The sequence below is a fragment of the Stenella coeruleoalba genome (assembly GCF_951394435.1).
Source record: "Stenella coeruleoalba genome assembly, contig: scaffold_85, whole genome shotgun sequence".
Taxonomy (NCBI): Eukaryota; Metazoa; Chordata; class Mammalia; order Artiodactyla; family Delphinidae; genus Stenella; species Stenella coeruleoalba.
Window position 1 is genome coordinate 839558 of NW_027646009.1, and position 18885 is coordinate 858442.

At 43.8% G+C, this 18885-nt stretch overlaps 1 long non-coding RNA gene across 9 annotated transcripts in view; it reads left to right on the forward strand.

The window, feature by feature from the left end:
- LOC307181396 overlaps positions 1-18885 on the forward strand; it is a 531327-nt gene that overhangs the window by 170225 nt on the left and 342217 nt on the right. Inside the window, exon 4 of one of the 9 annotated variants that reach the window (XR_013826662.1) lies at positions 11502-11582. The exons of the other annotated variants lie outside the window; for them this stretch is intronic. This is a non-coding gene — a long non-coding RNA (uncharacterized lncRNA). Of the gene's footprint in view, positions 1-11501; positions 11583-18885 lie in introns of those variants that run through there. 9 annotated transcript variants of the gene reach the window in all.

The window sequence follows — 18885 nt, forward strand, 5'->3', positions numbered from 1 at the left end:
TTTAATATGCGGTGTTGAGTCCATTTCGTTGAGCAAGGAGTAGCTCTTGTCTATTCCATATTTGGCCTAAGGAACTTTATCTGTGCTCATTTCAATCTCTGGTTTTATGCAGCACCCCAACTCACCTTTCCCCTTAAGCAAGCATAAGTTGGTTTTCTAAATTTGAGACCCTGTTCTGTTCTGTAATTCAGTTCCTGTGTAGCCAAGTTTACATTCCGTGTATTACTGATATCTTATGATGTTTCTTCTTCTGTGTGACTTACTTCAGTTAGAATCATCATACCTGAATCCACTCATTGTGCTGCTAAGGGCCTGATGACACAGATTTCATTGCTGAGTGATATTGCTTTGTAAGTAAATACCACAACTTCTTTATCCATTTTTCACTTTCTGCGATGTTGAACTTGTACTGTAAACGAGGTTCTTGTAAACAGAGCCGTTCCAAACTTTCGGGTGGCTGTGTCTTTTTGATTTTAATTTCCCTAATCTATAGGACCATAAGTGGAAGTGCCCTAGGTTCTGTTGCTTTGTTTTTTAGATGTTTCAGGAAACACCATACACTTCTCCCGAGTGGTTGTTGGCAATTTACATCCCGCCCATCAGCATAACAAGGCTCCCAGTTCTCCATGGCCTGTCCTGCCTTTCTGGATTTTACACTTTTTTCAGATGGCCCTTTTGACCGGGTGGAAGTGAGACTTCATTGTAGTGCAGATTTCCTTTGCAAGCTTGCTTGGTTGGCCAAAAAGGGCGTATGCGTTTTTTCCTGAATATATTCAGGAAAAAACGCATACGCCCTTTTTGGCCAAGTGCATCATTGTGGACGTTCTGCCTCTTTATCTATGCTTTCAATGCAATTCCAGTCTACCTCCTGAAATCGGTTTCCTGCAATTCTGCCCCACTTTCAAGTCCTCTTGGCAGCCTTACTTCAGTCTATTTTTGGACGATAGCTGTCATTTATAACTCTGCAGGTTTGTGAATTACAGTGCCCCTGAGCTCCTTTCTTCAACTCGCTTTCTTTTGAGCTGGCCGCAACACCGCAGGATGGCTTCAGGCCCTAATCTGGCTCCGGTACGGCACGCTGAGCCTTTGGTTATTTCCTCTTCTTGGTGGGAAATGAGAGTTAAATTTGCCCGTCCAGACACCTCCAGCTAGCCTCTCATTGGTTCTCGCTATTCCTGTTCATCTTCCGCAGAAATTGCAAACTGGGCCAAACAGGAGGTTAAAGGCGCTGACTCTCCAAGTGGGGAGAGTGTTAGTAAAGCGTCTGGAATGTTGCACCCGAGTACCAGGGGAGGAAAACTGAGACATATTTGAACACGTCTCCCGATCACATGGTTGATCATACTCTAGGTTCCACATGCATGTTTTAGCTGAAGGAAGAATACCTTAAACCTGGGTAGTTGAAACCCGTGGAATGGGTACCATGCAATATGACTTCAAAGGGTCTTCATTTGCTCACTGAACCTCTCCAATCCTATCACTGCTGCGTTTATGCCCCTGTACACATGCTTGATTCTCTTTCGGAGACATAGCAATCCATAGGTTTTAAGATACTTACTAGTCAGGTACATTCTTGGGCGTTTAATATGGGGTGTTGAGTCCATTTCGTTGAGCAAGGAGTAGCTCTTGTCTATTCCATATTTGGCTTAAGGAACTTTATCTGTGCTCATTTCAATCTCTGGTTTTATGCAGCACCCCAACTCACCTTTACCCTTAAGCAAGAATAAGTTGGTTTTCTAAATTTGAGACCCTGTTCTGTTCTGTAATTCAGTTCCTGTGTAGCCAAGTTTACATTCCGTGTATTACTGATATCTTATGATGTTTCTTTTTCTGTGTGACTTATTTCAGTTAGAATAATCATACCTGAATCCACTCACTGTGCTGCTAAGGGCCTGATGACACAGATTTCATTGCTGAGTGATATTGCTTTGTAAGTAAATACCACAACTTCTTTATCCATTTTTCACTTTCTGCGATGTTGAACTTGTACTGTAAACGAGGTTCTTGTAAACAGAGCCGTTCCAAACTTTGGGGTGGCTGTGTCTTTTTGATTTTAATTTCCCTAAGCTATAGGACCATAAGTGGAAGTGCCGTAGGCTCTGTTGCTTTGTTTTTTAGATGTTTCAGGAAACACCATACACTTTTTCCGAGTGTCTGTTGGCAATTTACATCCCGCCCATCAGCATAACAAGGCTCCCAGTTCTCAATGGCCTGTTGCCTTTCTGGATTTTACACTTTTTTCAGATTGCCCTTTTGACTGGGGGGAAGTGAGACTTCATTGTAGTGCAGATTTCCTTTGCAAGCTTGCTTGGTTGGCCAAAAAGGGCGTATGCGTTTTTTCCTGAATATATTCAGGAAAAAACGCATACGCCCTTTTTGGCCAAGTGCATCATTGTGGACGTTCTGCCTCTTTATCTATGCTTTCAATGCAATTCCAGTCTACCTCCTGAAATCGGTTTCCTGCAATTCTGCCCCACTTTCAAGTCCTCTTGGCAGCCTTACTTCAGTCTATTTTTGGACGATAGCTGTCATTTATAACTCTGCAGGTTTGTGAATTACAGTGCCCCTGAGCTCCTTTCTTCAACTCGCTTTCTTTTGAGCTGGCCGCAACACCGCAGGATGGCTTCAGGCCCTAATCTGGCTCCGGTACGGCACGCTGAGCCTTTGGTTATTTCCTCTTCCTGGTGGGAAATGAGAGTTAAATTTGCCCGTCCAGACACCTCCAGCTAGCCTCTCATTGGTTCTCGCTATTCCTGTTCATCTTCCGCAGAAATTGCAAACTGGGCCAAACAGGAGGTTAAAGGCGCTGACTGTCCAAGTGGGGAGAGTGTTAGTAAAGCGTCTGGAATGTTGCACCCGAGTACCAGGGGAGGAAAACTGAGACATATTTGAACACGTCTCCCGATCACATGGTTGATCATACTCTAGGTTCCACATGCATGTTTTAGCTGAAGGAAGAATACCTTAAACCTGGGTAGTTGAAACCCGTGGAATGGGTACCATGCAATATGACTTCAAAGGGTCTTCATTTGCTCACTGAACCTCTCCAATCCTATCACTGCTGCGTTTATGCCCCTGTACACATGCTTGATTCTCTTTCGGAGACATAGCAATCCATAGGTTTTAAGATACTTACTAGTCAGGTACATTCTTAGGCGTTTAATATGGGGTGTTGAGTCCATTTCGTTGAGCAAGGAGTAGCTCTTGTCTATTCCATATTTGGCTTAAGGAACTTTATCTGTGCTCATTTCAATCTCTGGTTTTATGCAGCACCCCAATTCACCTTTACCCTTAAGCAAGAATAAGTTGGTTTTCTAAATTTGAGACCCTGTTCTGTTCTGTAATTCAGTTCCTGTGTAGCCAAGTTTACATTCCGTGTATTACTGATATCTTATGATGTTTCTTTTTCTGTGTGACTTATTTCAGTTAGAATAATCATACCTGAATCCACTCACTGTGCTGCTAAGGGCCTGATGACACAGATTTCATTGCTGAGTGATATTGCTTTGTAAGTAAATACCACAACTTCTTTATCCATTTTTCACTTTCTGCGATGTTGAACTTGTACTGTAAACGAGGTTCTTGTAAACAGAGCCGTTCCAAACTTTGGGGTGGCTGTGTCTTTTTGATTTTAATTTCCCTAAGCTATAGGACCATAAGTGGAAGTGCCGTAGGCTCTGTTGCTTTGTTTTTTAGATGTTTCAGGAAACACCATACACTTCTCCCGAGTGTCTGTTGGCAATTTACATGCCGCCCATCAGCATAACAAGGCTCCCAGTTCTCAATGGCCTGTTGCCTTTCTGGATTTTACACTTTTTTCAGATGGCCCTTTTGACCGGGGGGAAGTGAGACTTCATTGTAGTGCAGATTTCCTTTGCAAGCTTGCTTGGTTGGCCAAAAAGGGCGTATGCGTTTTTTCCTGAATATATTCAGGAAAAAACGCATACGCCCTTTTTGGCCAAGTGCATCATTGTGGACGTTCTGCCTCTTTTCCTATGCTTTCAATGCAATTCCAGTCTACCTCCTGAAATCGGTTTCCTGCAATTCTGCCCCGCTTTCAAGTCCTCTTGGCAGCCTTACTTCAGTCTATTTTTGGACGATAGCTGTCATTTATAACTCTGCAGGTTTGTGAATTACAGTGCCCCTGAGCTCCTTTCTTCAACTCGCTTTCTTGTGACATGGCTGCAACACCGCAGGATGGCTTCAGGCCCTAATCTGGTTCTGGCACGGCACGCTGAGCCTTTGGTTATTTCCTCCTCATGGTGGGAAATGAGAGTTAAATTTGCCCGTCCAGACACCTCCAGCTAGCCTCTCATTGGTTCTCACTATTCCTGTTCATCTTCCGCAGAAATTGCAAACTGTGCCAAACAGGAGGTTAAAGGCGCTGACTCTCCAAGTGGGGAGAGTGTTAGTAAAGCGTCTGGAATGTTGCACCCGAGTACCAGGGGAGGAAAACTGAGACATATTTGAACACGTCTCCCGATCACATGGTTGATCATACTCTGGGTTCCACATGCATGTTTTAGCTGAAGGAAGAATACCTAAAACCTGGGTAGTTGAAACCCGTGGAATGAGTACCATGCAATATGACTTCAAAGGGTCTTCATTTGCTCACCGAACCTCTCCAATCCTATCAGTGCTGCGTTTATGCCCCTGTACACATGCTTGATTCTCTTTCGGAGACATAGCAATCTATAGGTTTTAAGATACTTACTAATCAGGTACATTCTTAGGCGTTTAATATGCGGTGTTGAGTCCATTTCGTTGAGCAAGGAGTAGCTCTTGTCTATTCCATATTTGGCCTAAGGAACTTTATCTGTGCTCATTTCAATCTCTGGTTTTATGCAGCACCCCAACTCACCTTTCCCCTTAAGCAAGCATAAGTTGGTTTTCTAAATTTGAGACCCTGTTCTGTTCTGTAATTCAGTTCCTGTGTAGCCAAGTTTACATTCCGTGTATTACTGATATCTTATGATGTTTCTTCTTCTGTGTGACTTACTTCAGTTAGAATCATCATACCTGAATCCACTCATTGTGCTGCTAAGGGCCTGATGACACAGATTTCATTGCTGAGTGATATTGCTTTGTAAGTAAATACCACAACTTCTTTATCCATTTTTCACTTTCTGCGATGTTGAACTTGTACTGTAAACGAGGTTCTTGTAAACAGAGCCGTTCCAAACTTTGGGGTGGCTGTGTCTTTTTGATTTTAATTTCCCTAAGCTATAGGACCATAAGTGGAAGTGCCCTAGGTTCTGTTGCTTTGTTTTTTAGATGTTTCAGGAAACACCATACACTTCTCCCGAGTGGTTGTTGGCAATTTACATCCCGCCCATCAGCATAACAAGGCTCCCAGTTCTCCATGGCCTGTCCTGCCTTTCTGGATTTTACACTTTTTTCAGATGGCCCTTTTGACCTGGGGGAAGTGAGACTTCATTGTAGTGCAGATTTCCTTTGCAAGCTTGCTTGGTTGGCCAAAAAGGGCGTATGCGTTTTTACATCCCGCCCATCAGCATAACAAGACTCCTAGTTCTCCATGGCCTGTCCTGCCTTTCTGGATTTTACACTTTTTTCAGATGGCCCTTTTGACCGGGGGAAAGTGAGACTTCATTGTAGTGCAGATTTCCTTTGCAAGCTTGCTTGGTTGGCCAAAAAGGGCGTATTCGTTTTTTCCTGAATATATTCAGGAAAAAACGCATACGCCCTTTTTGGCCAAGTGCATCATTGTGGACGTTCTGCCTCTTTTCCTATGCTTGCAATGCAATTCCAGTCTACCTCCTGAAATCGGTTTCCTGCAATTCTGCCCTGCTTTCAAGTCCTCTTGGCAGCCTTACTTCAGTCTATTTTTGGACGATAGCTGTCATTTATAACTCTGCAGGTTTGTGCATTACAGTGCCCCTGAGCTCCTTTCTTCAACTTGCTTTCTTGTGACCTGGCCGCAACACCGCAGGATGGCTTCAGGCCCTAATCTGGTTCCGGCACGGCACGCTGAGCCTTTGGTTATTTCCTTTTCCTGGTGGGAAATGAGAGTTAAATTTGCCCGTCCAGACACCTCCAGCTAGCCTCTCATTGGTTCTCACTATTCCTGTTCATCTTCCGCAGAAATTGCAAACTGTGCCAAACAGGAGGTTAAAGGCGCTGACTCTCCAAGTGGGGAGAGTGTTAGTAAAGCGTCTGGAATGTTGCACCCGAGTACCAGGGGAGGAAAACTGAGACATATTTGAACACGTCTCCCGTTCACATGGTTGATTATACTTGGGTTCCACATGCATGTTTTAGTTGAAGGAAGAATACCTTAAACCTGGAGAGTTAAGACCCGTGTAATGGGTACCATGCAATATGACTTCAAAGGGTCTTCATTTGCTCAACGAACCTCTCCAATCCTATCACTGCTGCGTTTATGCCCCTGTACACATGCTTGATTCTCTTTCGGAGACATAGCAATCCATAGGTTTTTAAGATACTTACTAGTCAGGTACATTCTTAGGCATTTAATATGCGGTGTTGAGTCCATTTCGTTGAGCAAGGAGTAGCTCTTGTCTATTCCATATTTGACTTAAGGAACTTTATCTGTGCTCATTTCAATCTCTGGTTTTATGCAGCACCCCAACTCACCTTTACCCTTAAGCAAGCATAAGTTGGTTTTCTAAATTTGAGTCCCTGTTCTGTTCGGTAATTCAGTTCCTGTGTAGCCAAGTTTACATTCCGTGTATTACTGATATCTTATGATGTTTCTTTTTCTGTGTGACTTACTTCTGTTAGAATCATCATACCTGAATCCACTCATTGTGCTGCTAAGGGCCTGATGACACAGATTTCATTGCTGAGTGATATTGCTTTGTAAGTAAATACCACAACTTCTTTATCCATTTTTCACTTTCTGCGATGTTGAACTTGTACTGTAAACGAGGTTCTTGTAAACAGAGCCGTTCCAAACTTTGGGGTGGCTGTGTCTTTTTGATTTTAATTTCCCTAAGCTATAGGACCATAAGTGGAAGTGCCCTAGGTTCTGTTGCTTTGTTTTTTAGATGTTTCAGGAAACACCATACACTTCTCCCGAGTGGTTGTTGGCAATTTACATCCCGCCCATCAGCATAACAAGGCTCCCAGTTCTCCATGGCCTGTCCTGCCTTTCTGGATTTTACACTTTTTTCAGATGGCCCTTTTGACCGGGGGGAAGTGAGACTTCATTGTAGTGCAGATTTCCTTTGCAAGCTTGCTTGGTTGGCCAAAAAGGGCGTATGCGTTTTTTCCTGAATATATTCAGGAAAAAACGCATACGCCCTTTTTGGCCAAGTGCATCATTGTGGACGTTCTGCCTCTTTTCCTATGCTTGCAATGCAATTCCAGTCTACCTCCTGAAATCGGTTTCCTGCAATTCTGCCCTGCTTTCAAGTCCTCTTGGCAGCCTTACTTCAGTCTATTTTTGGACGATAGCTGTCATTTATAACTCTGCAGGTTTGTGCATTACAGTGCCCCTGAGCTCCTTTCTTCAACTTGCTTTCTTGTGACCTGGCCGCAACACCGCAGGATGGCTTCAGGCCCTAATCTGGTTCCGGCACGGCACGCTGAGCCTTTGGTTATTTCCTTTTCCTGGTGGGAAATGAGAGTTAAATTTGCCCGTCCAGACACCTCCAGCTAGCCTCTCATTGGTTCTCGCTATTCCTGTTCATCTTCCGCAGAAATTGCAAACTGTGCCAAACAGGAGGTTAAAGGCGCTGACTCTCCAAGTGGGGAGAGTGTTAGTAAAGCGTCTGGAATGTTGCACCCGAGTACCAGGGGAGGAAAACTGAGACATATTTGAACACGTCTCCCGTTCACATGGTTGATCATACTTGGGTTCCACATGCATGTTTTAGTTGAAGGAAGAATACCTTAAACCTGGAGAGTTAAGACCCGTGTAATGGGTACCATGCAATATGACTTCAAAGGGTCTTCATTTGCTCACCGAACCTCTCCAATCCTATCACTGCTGCGTTTATGCCCCTGTACACATGCTTGATTCTCTTTCGGAGACATAGCAATCCATAGGTTTTTAAGATACTTACTAGTCAGGTACATTCTTAGGCATTTAATATGCGGTGTTGAGTCCATTTCGTTGAGCAAGGAGTAGCTCTTGTCTATTCCATATTTGACTTAAGGAACTTTATCTGTGCTCATTTCAATCTCTGGTTTTATGCAGCACCCCAACTCACCTTTACCCTTAAGCAAGCATAAGTTGGTTTTCTAAATTTGAGACCCTGTTCTGTTGTGTAATTCAGTTCCTGTGTAGCCAAGTTTACATTCCGTGTATTACTGATATCTTATGATGTTTCTTTTTCTGTGTGACTTACTTCTGTTAGAATCATCATACCTGAATCCACTCATTGTGCTGCTAAGGGCCTGATGACACAGATTTCATTGCTGAGTGATATTGCTTTGTAAGTAAATACCACAACTTCTTTATCCATTTTTCACTTTCTGCGATGTTGAACTTGTACTGTAAACGAGGTTCTTGTAAACAGAGCCGTTCCAAACTTTGGGGTGGCTGTGTCTTTTTGATTTTAATTTCCCTAAGCTATAGGACCATAAGTGGAAGTGCCCTAGGTTCTGTTGCTTTGTTTTTTAGATGTTTCAGGAAACACCATACACTTCTCCCGAGTGGTTGTTGGCAATTTACATCCCGCCCATCAGCATAACAAGGCTCCCAGTTCTCCATGGCCTGTCCTGCCTTTCTGGATTTTACACTTTTTTCAGATGGCCCTTTTGACCGGGGGGAAGTGAGACTTCATTGTAGTGCAGATTTCCTTTGCAAGCTTGCTTGGTTGGCCAAAAAGGGCGTATGCGTTTTTTCCTGAATATATTCAGGAAAAAACGCATACGCCCTTTTTGGCCAAGTGCATCATTGTGGACGTTCTGCCTCTTTTCCTATGCTTTCAATGCAATTCCAGTCTACCTCCTGAAATCGGTTTCCTGCAATTCTGCCCTGCTTTCAAGTCCTCTTGGCAGCCTTACTTCAGTGTATTTTTGGACGATAGCTGTCATTTATAACTCTGCAGGTTTGTGAATTACAGTGCCCCTGAGCTCCTTTCTTCAACTCGCTTTCTTGTGACCTGGCCGCAACACCGCAGGATGGCTTCAGGCCCTAATCTGGTTCCGGCACGGCACGCTGAGCCTTTGGTTAATTCCTCTTCCTGGTGGGAAATGAGAGTTAAATTTGCAGGTCCAGACACCTCCAGCTAGTCTCTCATTGGTTCTCGCTATTCCTGTTCATCTTCCGCAGAAATTGCAAACTGGGCCAAACAGGAGGTTAAAGGCGCTGACTCTCCAAGTGGGGAGAGTGTTAGTAAAGCGTCTGGAATGTTGCACCCGAGTACCAGGGGAGGAAAACTGAGACATATTTGAACACGTCTCCCGTTCACATGGTTGATCATACTTGGGTTCCACATGCATGTTTTAGCTGAAGGAAGAATACCTTAAACCTGGAGAGTTGAGACCTGTGGAATGGGTACCATGCAATATGACTTCAAAGGGTCTTCATTTGCTCACCGAACCTCTCCAATCCTATCACTCCTGCGTTTATGCCCCTGTACACATGCTTGATTCTCTTTTGGAGACATAGCAATCCATAGGTTTTACGATACTTACTAGTCAGGTACATTCTTAGGCATTTAATATGCGGTGTTGAGTCCATTTCGTTGAGCAAGGAGTAGCTCTTGTCTATTCCATATTTGACTTAAGGAACTTTATCTGTGCTCATTTCAATCTCTGGTTTTATGCAGCACCCCAACTCACCTTTCCCCTTAAGCAAGCATAAGTTGGTTTTCTAAATTTGAGACCCTGTTCTGTTCTGTAATTCAGTTCCTGTGTAGCCAAGTTTAGATTCCGTGTATTACTGATATCTTATGATGTTTCTTTTTCTGTGTGACTTATTTCAGTTAGAATCATCATACCTGAATCCACTCATTGTGATGCTAGGGGCCTGATGACATAGATTTCATTGCTGAGTGATATTGCTTTGTAAGTAAATACCACAACTTCTTTATCCATTTTTCACTTTTTGTGATAGTGAACTTGTACAGTAAACGAGGTTCTTGTAACCAGAGGCGTCCCAAACTTTTGGGCGGCTGTGTCTCTTTGATTTTAATTTCCCTAAGCTATAGGACCATAAGTGGAAGTGCCCTAGGCTCTGTTGCTTTGTTTTTTAGATGTTTCAGGAAACACCATACACTTCTCCGGAGTTTCTGTTGGCAATTTACATCCCGCCCATCAGCATAACAAGGCTCCCAGTTCTCCATGGCCTGTCCTGCCTTTCTGGATTTTACACTTTTTTCAGATGGCCCTTTTGACCGGGGGGAAGTGAGACTTCATTGTAGTGCAGATTTCCTTTGCAAGCTTGCTTGGTTGGCCAAAAAGGGCGTATGCGTTTTTTCCTGAATATATTCAGGAAAAAACGCATACGCCCTTTTTGGCCAAGTGCATCATTGTGGACGTTCTGCCTCTTTTCCTATGCTTTCAATGCAATTCCAGTCTACCTCCTGAAATCGGTTTCCTGCAATTCTGCCCCGCTTTCAAGTCCTCTTGGCAGCCTTACTTCAGTCTATTTTTGGACGATAGCTGTCATTTATAACTCTGCAGGTTTGTGAATTACAGTGCCCCTGAGCTCCTTTCTTCAACTCGCTTTCTTTTGAGCTGGCCGCAACACCGCCGGATCGCTTCAGTCCCTAATCTGGTTCCGGCACGGCACGCTGAGCCTTTGGTTATTTCCTCTTCCTGGTGGGAAATGAGAGTTAAATTTGCCCGTCCAGACACCTCCAGCTAGTCTCTCATTGGTTCTCCCTATTCCTGTTCATCTTCCGCAGAAATTGCAAACTGGGCCAAACAGGAGGTTAAAGGCGCTGACTCTCCAAGTGGGGAGAGTGTTAGTAAAGCGTCTGGAATGTTGCACCCGAGTACCAGGGGAGGAAAACTGAGACATATTTGAACACGTCTCCCGTTCACACGGTTGATCATACTCTGGGTTCCACATGCATGTTTTAGCTGAAGGAAGAATACCTTAAACCTGGAGAGTTGAGACCCTTGTAATGGGTACCATGCAATATGACTTCAAAGGGTCTTCATTTGCTCACCGAACCTCTCCAATCCTATCACTGCTGCGTTTATGCCCCTGTACACACGCTTGATTCTCTTTTGGAGACATAGCAATCCATAGGTTTTAAGATACTTACTAGTCAGGTACATTCTTAGGCGTTTAATATGGGGTGTTGAGTCCATTTTGTTGAGCAAGGAGTAGCTCTTGTCTATTCCATATTTGGCTTAAGGAACTTTATCTGTGCTCATTTCGATCTCTGGTTTTAGGCAGCACCCCAACTCACCTTTCCCCTTAAGCAAGCATAAGTTGGTTTTCTAAATTTGAGACCCTGTTCTGTTTTGGAATTCAGTTCCTGTGTAGCCAAGTTTAGATTCCGTGTATTACTGATATCTTATGATGTTTCTTTTTCTGTGTGACTTATTTCAGTTAGAATCATCATACCTGAATCCACTCATTGTGATGCTAAGGGCCTGATGACATAGATTTCATTGCTGAGTAATATTGCTTTGTAAGTAAATACCACAACTTCTTTATCCATTTTTCACTTTCTGCGATGTTGAAATTGTACTGTAAACGAGGTTCTTGTAAACAGAGGCGTCCCAAACTTTGGGGTGGCTGTGTCTTTTTGATTTTAATTTCCCTAAGCTATAGGACCATAAGTGGCAGTGCCCTAGGCTCTGTTGCTTTGTTTTTTAGATGTTTCAGGAAACACCATACACTTCTCCCGAGTGTCTGTTGGCAATTTACATCCCGCCCATCAGCATAACAAGGCTCCCAGTTCTCCATGGCCTGTCCTGCCTTTCTGGATTTTACACTTTTTTCAGATGGCCCTTTTGACCGGGGGGAAGTGAGACTTCATTGTAGTGCAGATTTCCTTTGCAAGCTTGCTTGGTTGGCCAAAAAGGGCGTATGCGTTTTTTCCTGAATATATTCAGGAAAAAACGCATACGCCCTTTTTGGCCAAGTGCATCATTGTGGACGTTCTGCCTCTTTTCCTATGCTTTCAATGCAATTCCAGTCTACCTCCTGAAATCGGTTTCCTGCAATTCTGCCCCGCTTTCAAGTCCTCTTGGCAGCCTTACTTCAGTCTATTTTTGGACGATAGCTGTCATTTATAACTCTGCAGGTTTGTGAATTACAGTGCCCCTGAGCTCCTTTCTTCAACTCGCTTTCTTGTGACCTGGCCGCAACACCGCAGGATGGCTTCAGGCCCTAATCTGGTTCCGGTACAGCACGCTGAGCCTTTGGTTATTTCCTCTCTGTGGTGGGAAATGAGAGTTAAATTTGCCCGTCCAGACACCTCCGGCTAGCCTCTCATTGGTTCTCGCTATTCCTGTTCATCTTCTGCAGAAATTGCAAACTGGGCCAAACAGGAGGTTAAAGGCGCTGACTCTCCAAGTGGGGAGAGTGTTAGTAAAGCGTCTGGAATGTTGCACCCGAGTACCAGGGGAGGAAAACTGAGACATATTTGAACACGTCTCCCGTTCACATGGTTGATCATACTTGGGTTCCACATGCATGTTTTAGCTGAAGGAAGAATACCTTAAACCTGGAGAGTTGAGACCCGTGGAATGGGTACCATGCAATATGACTTCAAAGGGTCTTCATTTGCTCACCGAACCTCTCCAATCCTATCACTGCTGCGTTTATGCCCCTGCACACATGCTTGATTCTCTTTTGGAGACATAGCAATCCATAGGTTTTAAGATACTTACTAGTCAGGTACATTCTTAGGCGTTTAATATGGGGTGTTGAGTCCATTTTGTTGAGCAAGGAGTAGCTCTTGTCTATTCCATATTTGACTTAAGGAACTTTATCTGTGCTCATTTCGATCTCTGGTTTTATGCAGCACCCCAACTCACCTTTACTCTTAAGCAAGCATAAGTTGGTTTTCTAAATTTGAGACCCTGTTCTGTTCTGTAATTCAGTTCCTGTGTAGCCACGTTTACATTCCGTGTATTAGTGATATCTTATGATGTTTCTTTTTCTGTGTGACTTATTTCAGTTAGAATCATCGTACCTGAATCCACTCATTATGCTGCTACGGGCCTGATGACATAGATTTCATTGCTGAGTGATACTGCATTGTACGTAAGTACCACAAGTTCTTTATCCATTTTTCACTTTCTGTGATAGTGAACTTGTACAGTAAACGAGGTTCTTGTAACCAGAGGCGTCCCAAACTTTCGGGCGGATGTGTCTTTTTGATTTTAATTTCCCTAAGCTATAGGACCATAAGTGGAAGTGCCCTAGTCTCTGTTGCTTTGTTTTTTAGATGTTTCAGGAAACACCATACACTTCTCCCGAGTTTCTGTTGGCAATTTACATCCCGCCCATCAGCATAACAAGGCTCCCAGTTCTCCATGGCCTGTCCTGCCTTTCTGGATTTTACACTTTTTTCAGATGGCCCTTTTGACCGGGGGGAAGTGAGACTTCATTGTAGTGCAGATTTCCTTTGCAAGCTTGCTTGGTTGGCCAAAAAGGGCGTATGCGTTTTTTCCTGAATATATTCAGGAAAAAACGCATACGCCCTTTTTGGCCAAGTGCATCATTGTGGACGTTCTGCCTCTTTTCCTATGCTTTCAATGCAATTCCAGTCTACCTCCTGAAATCGGTATCCTGCAATTCTGCCCCGCTTTCAAGTCCTCTTGGCAGCCTTACTTCAGTATATTTTTGGACGATAGCTGTCATTTATAACTCTGCAGGTTTGTGAATTACAGTGCCCCTGAGCTCCTTTCTTCAACTCGCTTTCTTTTGAGCTGGCCGTAACACCGCAGGTTGGCTTCAGGCCCTAATCTGGTTCGGGCACGGCATGCTGAGCCTTTGGTTATTTCCTCTTCCTGGTGGGAAATGAGAGTTAAATTTGCCCGTCCAGACACCTCCAGCTAGTCTCTCATTGGTTCTCCCTATTCCTGTTCATCTTCCGCAGAAATTGCAAACTGGGCCAAAAAGGAGGTTAAAGGGACTGACTCTCCAAGTGGGGAGAGTGTTAGTAAAGCGTCTGGAATGTTGTACCTGAGTACCAGGGGAGGAAAACTGAGACATATTTGAACACGTCTCCTGTTCACACGGTTGATCATACTCTGGGTTCCACATGCATGTTTTAGCTGAAGGAAGAATACCTTAAACATGGAGAGTTGAGACCCGTGGAATGGGTACCATGCAATATGACTTCAAAGGGTCTTCATTTGCTCACCGAACCTCTCCAATCCTATCATTGCTGCGTTTATGCCCTTGTACACACGCTTGATTCTCTTTTGGAGACATAGCCATCCATAGGTTTTAAGATACTTACTAGTCACGTACATTCTTAGGCGTTTAATATGGGGTGTTGAGTCCATTTCGTTGAGCAAGGAGTAGCTCTTGTCTATTCCATATTTGGCTTAAGGAAGTTTATCTGTGCTCATTTCAATCTCTGGTTTTATGCAGCACCCCAACTCACCTTTCCCCTTAAGCAAGCATAAGTTGGTTTTCTAAATATGAGACCCTGTTCTGTTTTGGAATTCAGTTCCTGTGTAGCCAAGTTTACATTCCGTGTATTAGTGATATCTTATGATGTTTCTTTTTCTGTGTGACTTATTTCAGTTAGAATCATCGTACCTGAATCCACTCATTATGCTGCTACGGGCCTGATGACATAGATTTCATTGCTGAGTGATACTGCATTGTACGTAAGTACCACAAGTTCTTTATCCATTTTTCACTTTCTGTGATATTGAACTTGTACGGTAAACGAGGTTCTTGTAAACAGAGGCGTCCCAAACTTTGGGGTGGCTGTGTCTTTTTGATTTTAATTTCCCTAAGCTATAGGACCATAAGTGGAAGTGCCCTAGGCTCTGTTGCTTTGTTTTTTAGATGATTCAGGAAACACCATACACTTCTCCCGAGTGTCTGTTGGCAATTTACATCCCGCCCATCAGCATAACAAGGCTCCCAGTTCTCCATGGCCTGTCCTGCCTTTCTGGATTTTACACTTTTTTCAGATGGCCCTTTTGACCGGGGGGAAGTGAGACTTCATTGTAGTGCAGATTTCCTTTGCAAGCTTGCTTGGTTGGCCAAGAAGTGCGTATGCGTTTTTTCCTGAATATATTCAGGAAAAAACGCATACGCCCTTTTTGGCCAAGTGCATCATTGTGGACGTTCTGCCTCTTTTCCTATGCTTTCAATGCAATTCCAGTCTACCTCCTGAAATCGGTTTCCTGCAATTCTGCCCCGCTTTCAAGTCCTCTTGGCAGCCTTACTTCAGTATATTTTTGGACGATAGCTGTCATTTATAACTCTGCAGGTTTGTGAATTACAGTGCCCCTGAGCTGCTTTCTTCAACTCGCTTTCTTTTGAGCTGGCCGCAACACCGCAGAATGGCTTCAGGCCGTAATCTGGTTCCGGAACGGCACACTGATCCTTTGGTTATTTCCTCTTCCTGGTGGGAAATGAGAGTTAAATTTGCCCGTCCAGACACCTCCAGCTAGTCTCTCATTGGTTCTCACTATTCCTGTTCATCTTCCGCAGAAATTGCAAACTTGGCCAAACAGGATGTTAAAGGCGCTGACTCTCCAAGTGGGGAGAGTGTTAGTAAAGCGTCTGGAATGTTGCACCCGAGTACCAGGGGAGGAAAACTGAGACATATTTGAACACGTCTCCCGTTCACATGGTTGATCATACTCTGGGTTCCACATGCATGTTTTAGCTGAAGGAAGAATACGTTAAACCTGGAGAGTTGAGACCCGTGGAATGGGTACCATGCAATATGACTTCAAAGGGTCTTCATTTGCTCACCGAACCTCTCCAATCCTATCACTGCTGCGTTTATGCCCCTGTAAACACGCTTGATTCTCTTTTGGAGACATAGCAATCCATAGGTTTTAAGATACTTACTAGTCAGGTACATTCTCAGGCGTTTAATATGGGGTGTTGAGTCCATTTCGTTGAGCAAGGAGTAGCTCTTGTCTATTCCATATTTGGCTTAAGTAAATTTATTTGTGCTCATTTCAATCTCTGATTTTATGCAGCACCCCAACTCACCTTTCCCCTTAAGCAAGCATAAGTTGGTTTTCTAAATTTGAGACCCTGTTCTGTTTTGGAATTCAGTTCCTGTGTAGCCAAGTTTACATTCCGTGTATTAGTGATATCTTGTGATGTTTCTTTTTCTGTGTGACTTATTTCAGTTAGAATCATCGTACCTGAATCCACTCATTATGCTGCTACGGGCCTGATGACATAGATTTCATTGCTGAGTGATACTGCATTGTACGTAAGTACCACAAGTTCTTTATCCATTTTTCACTTTCTGTGATATTGAACTTGTACGGTAAACGAGGTTCTTGTAAACAGAGGCGTCCCAAACTTTGGGGTGGCTGTGTCTTTTTGATTTTAATTTCCCTAAGCTATAGGACCATAAGTGGAAGTGCCCTAGGCTCTGTTGCTTTGTTTTTTAGATGTTTCAGGAAACACCATACACTTCTCCCGAGTGTCTGTTGGCAATTTACATCCCGCCCATCAGCATAACAAGGCTCCCAGTTCTCCATGGCCTGTCCTGCCTTTCTGGATTTTACACTTTTTTCAGATGGCCCTTTTGACCGGGGGGAAGTGAGACTTCATTGTAGTGCAGATTTCCTTTGCAAGCTTGCTTGGTTGGCCAAGAAGGGCGTATGAGTTTTTTCCTGAATATATTCAGGGAAAAACGCATACGCCCTTTTTGGCCAAGTGCATCATTGTGGACGTTCTGCCTCTTTTCCTATGCTTTCAATGCAATTCCAGTCTACCTCCTGAAATCGGTTTCCTGCAATTCTGCCCCACTTTCAAGTCCTCTTGGCAGCCTTACTTCAGTATATTTTTGGACGATAGCTGTCATTTATAACTCTGAAGGTTTGTCAATTACAGTGCCCCTGAGCTCCTTTCTTCAACTCGTTTTCTTTTGAGCTGGCCGCAACACCGCAGAATGGCTTCAGGCCCTAATCTGGTTCCGGAACGGCACACTGATCCTTTGGTTATTTCCTCTTCCTGGTGGGAAATGAGAGTTAAATTTGCCCATCCAGACACCTCCAGCTAGTCTCTCATTGGTTCTCCCTATTCCTGTTCATCTTCCGCAGAAATTGCAAACTTGGCCAAACAGGAGGTTAAAGGCGTTGACTCTCCAAGTGGGGAGAGTGTTAGTAAAGCGTCTGGAATGTTGCACCCGAGTACCAGGGGAGGAAAACTGAGACATATTTGAACACGTTTCCCGTTCACATGGTTGATCATACTCTGGGTTCCACATGCATGTCTTAGCTGAAGGAAGAATACGTTAAACCTGGAGAGTTGAGACCCGTGGAATGGGTACCATGCAATATGACTTCAAAGGGTCTTCATTTGCTCACCGAACCTCTCCAATCCTATCACTGCTGCGTTTATGCCCCTGTACACACGCTTGATTCTCTTTTGGAGACATAGCAATCCATAGGTTTTAAGATACTTACTAGTCAGGTACATTCTTAGGCGTTTAATATGGGGTGTTGAGTCCATTTCGTTGAGCAAGGAGTAGCTCTTGTCTATTCCATATTTGGCTTAAGGAACTTTATCTGTGCTCATTTCAATCTCTGGTTTTATGCAGCACCCCAACTCACCTTTCCCCTTAAGCAAGCATAAGTTGGTTTTCTAAATTTTAGACCCTCTTCTGTTTTGGAATTCAGTTCCTGTGTAGCCAAGTTTACATTCCGTGTATTAGTGATATCTTATGATGTTTCTTTTTCTGTGTGACTTATTTCAGTTAGAATCATCGTACCTGAATCCACTCATTATGCTGCTACGGGCCTGATGACATAGATTTCATTGCTGAGTGATACTGCATTGTACATAAGTACCACAAGTTCTTTATCCATTTTTCACTTTCTGTGATATTGAACTTGTACGGTAAACGAGGTTCTTGTAAACAGAGGCGTCCCAAACTTTGGGGTGGCCGTGTCTTTTTGATTTTAATTTCCCTAAGCTATAGGACCATAAGTGGAAGTGCCCTAGGCTCTGTTGCTTTGTTTTTTAGATGTTTCAGGAAACACCATACACTTCTCCCGAGTGTCTGTTGGCAATTTACATCCCGCCCATCAGCATAACAAGGCTCCCAGTTCTCCATGGCCTGTCCTGCCTTTCTGGATTTTACACTTTTTTCAGATGGCCCTTTTGACCGGGGGGAAGTGAGACTTCATTGTAGTGCAGATTTCCTTTGCAAGCTTGCTTGGTTGGCCAAGAAGGGCGTATGCGTTTTTTCCTGAATATATTCAGGAAAAAACGCATACGCCCTTTTTGGCCAAGTGCATCATTGTGGACGTTCTGCCTCTTTTCCTATGCTTTCAATGCAATTCCAGTCTACCTCCTGAAATCGGTTTCCTGCAATTCTGCCCCGCTTTCAAGTCCTCTTGGCAGCCTTACTTCAGTATATTTTTGGACGATAGCTGTCATTTAAAACTCTGCATGTTTGTGAATTACAGTGCCCCTGAGCTCCTTTCTTCAACTCGCTTTCTTTTGAGCTGGCCGCAACTCCGCAGAATGTCTTCAGGCCCTAATCTGGTTCCGGAACGGCACACTGAGCCTTTGGTTATTTCCTCTTCCTGGTGGGAAATGAGAGTTAAATTTGCCCGTCCAGACCCCTCCAGCTAGTCTCTCATTGGTTCTCCCTATTCCTGTTCATCTTCCGCAGAAATTGCAAACTTGGCCAAACAGGAGGTTAAAGGCGCTGACTCTCCAAGTCGAGAGAGTGTTAGTAAAGCGTCTGGAATGTTGCACCCGAGTACCAGGGGAGGAAAACTGAGACATATTTGAACACGTCTCCCGTTCACATGGTT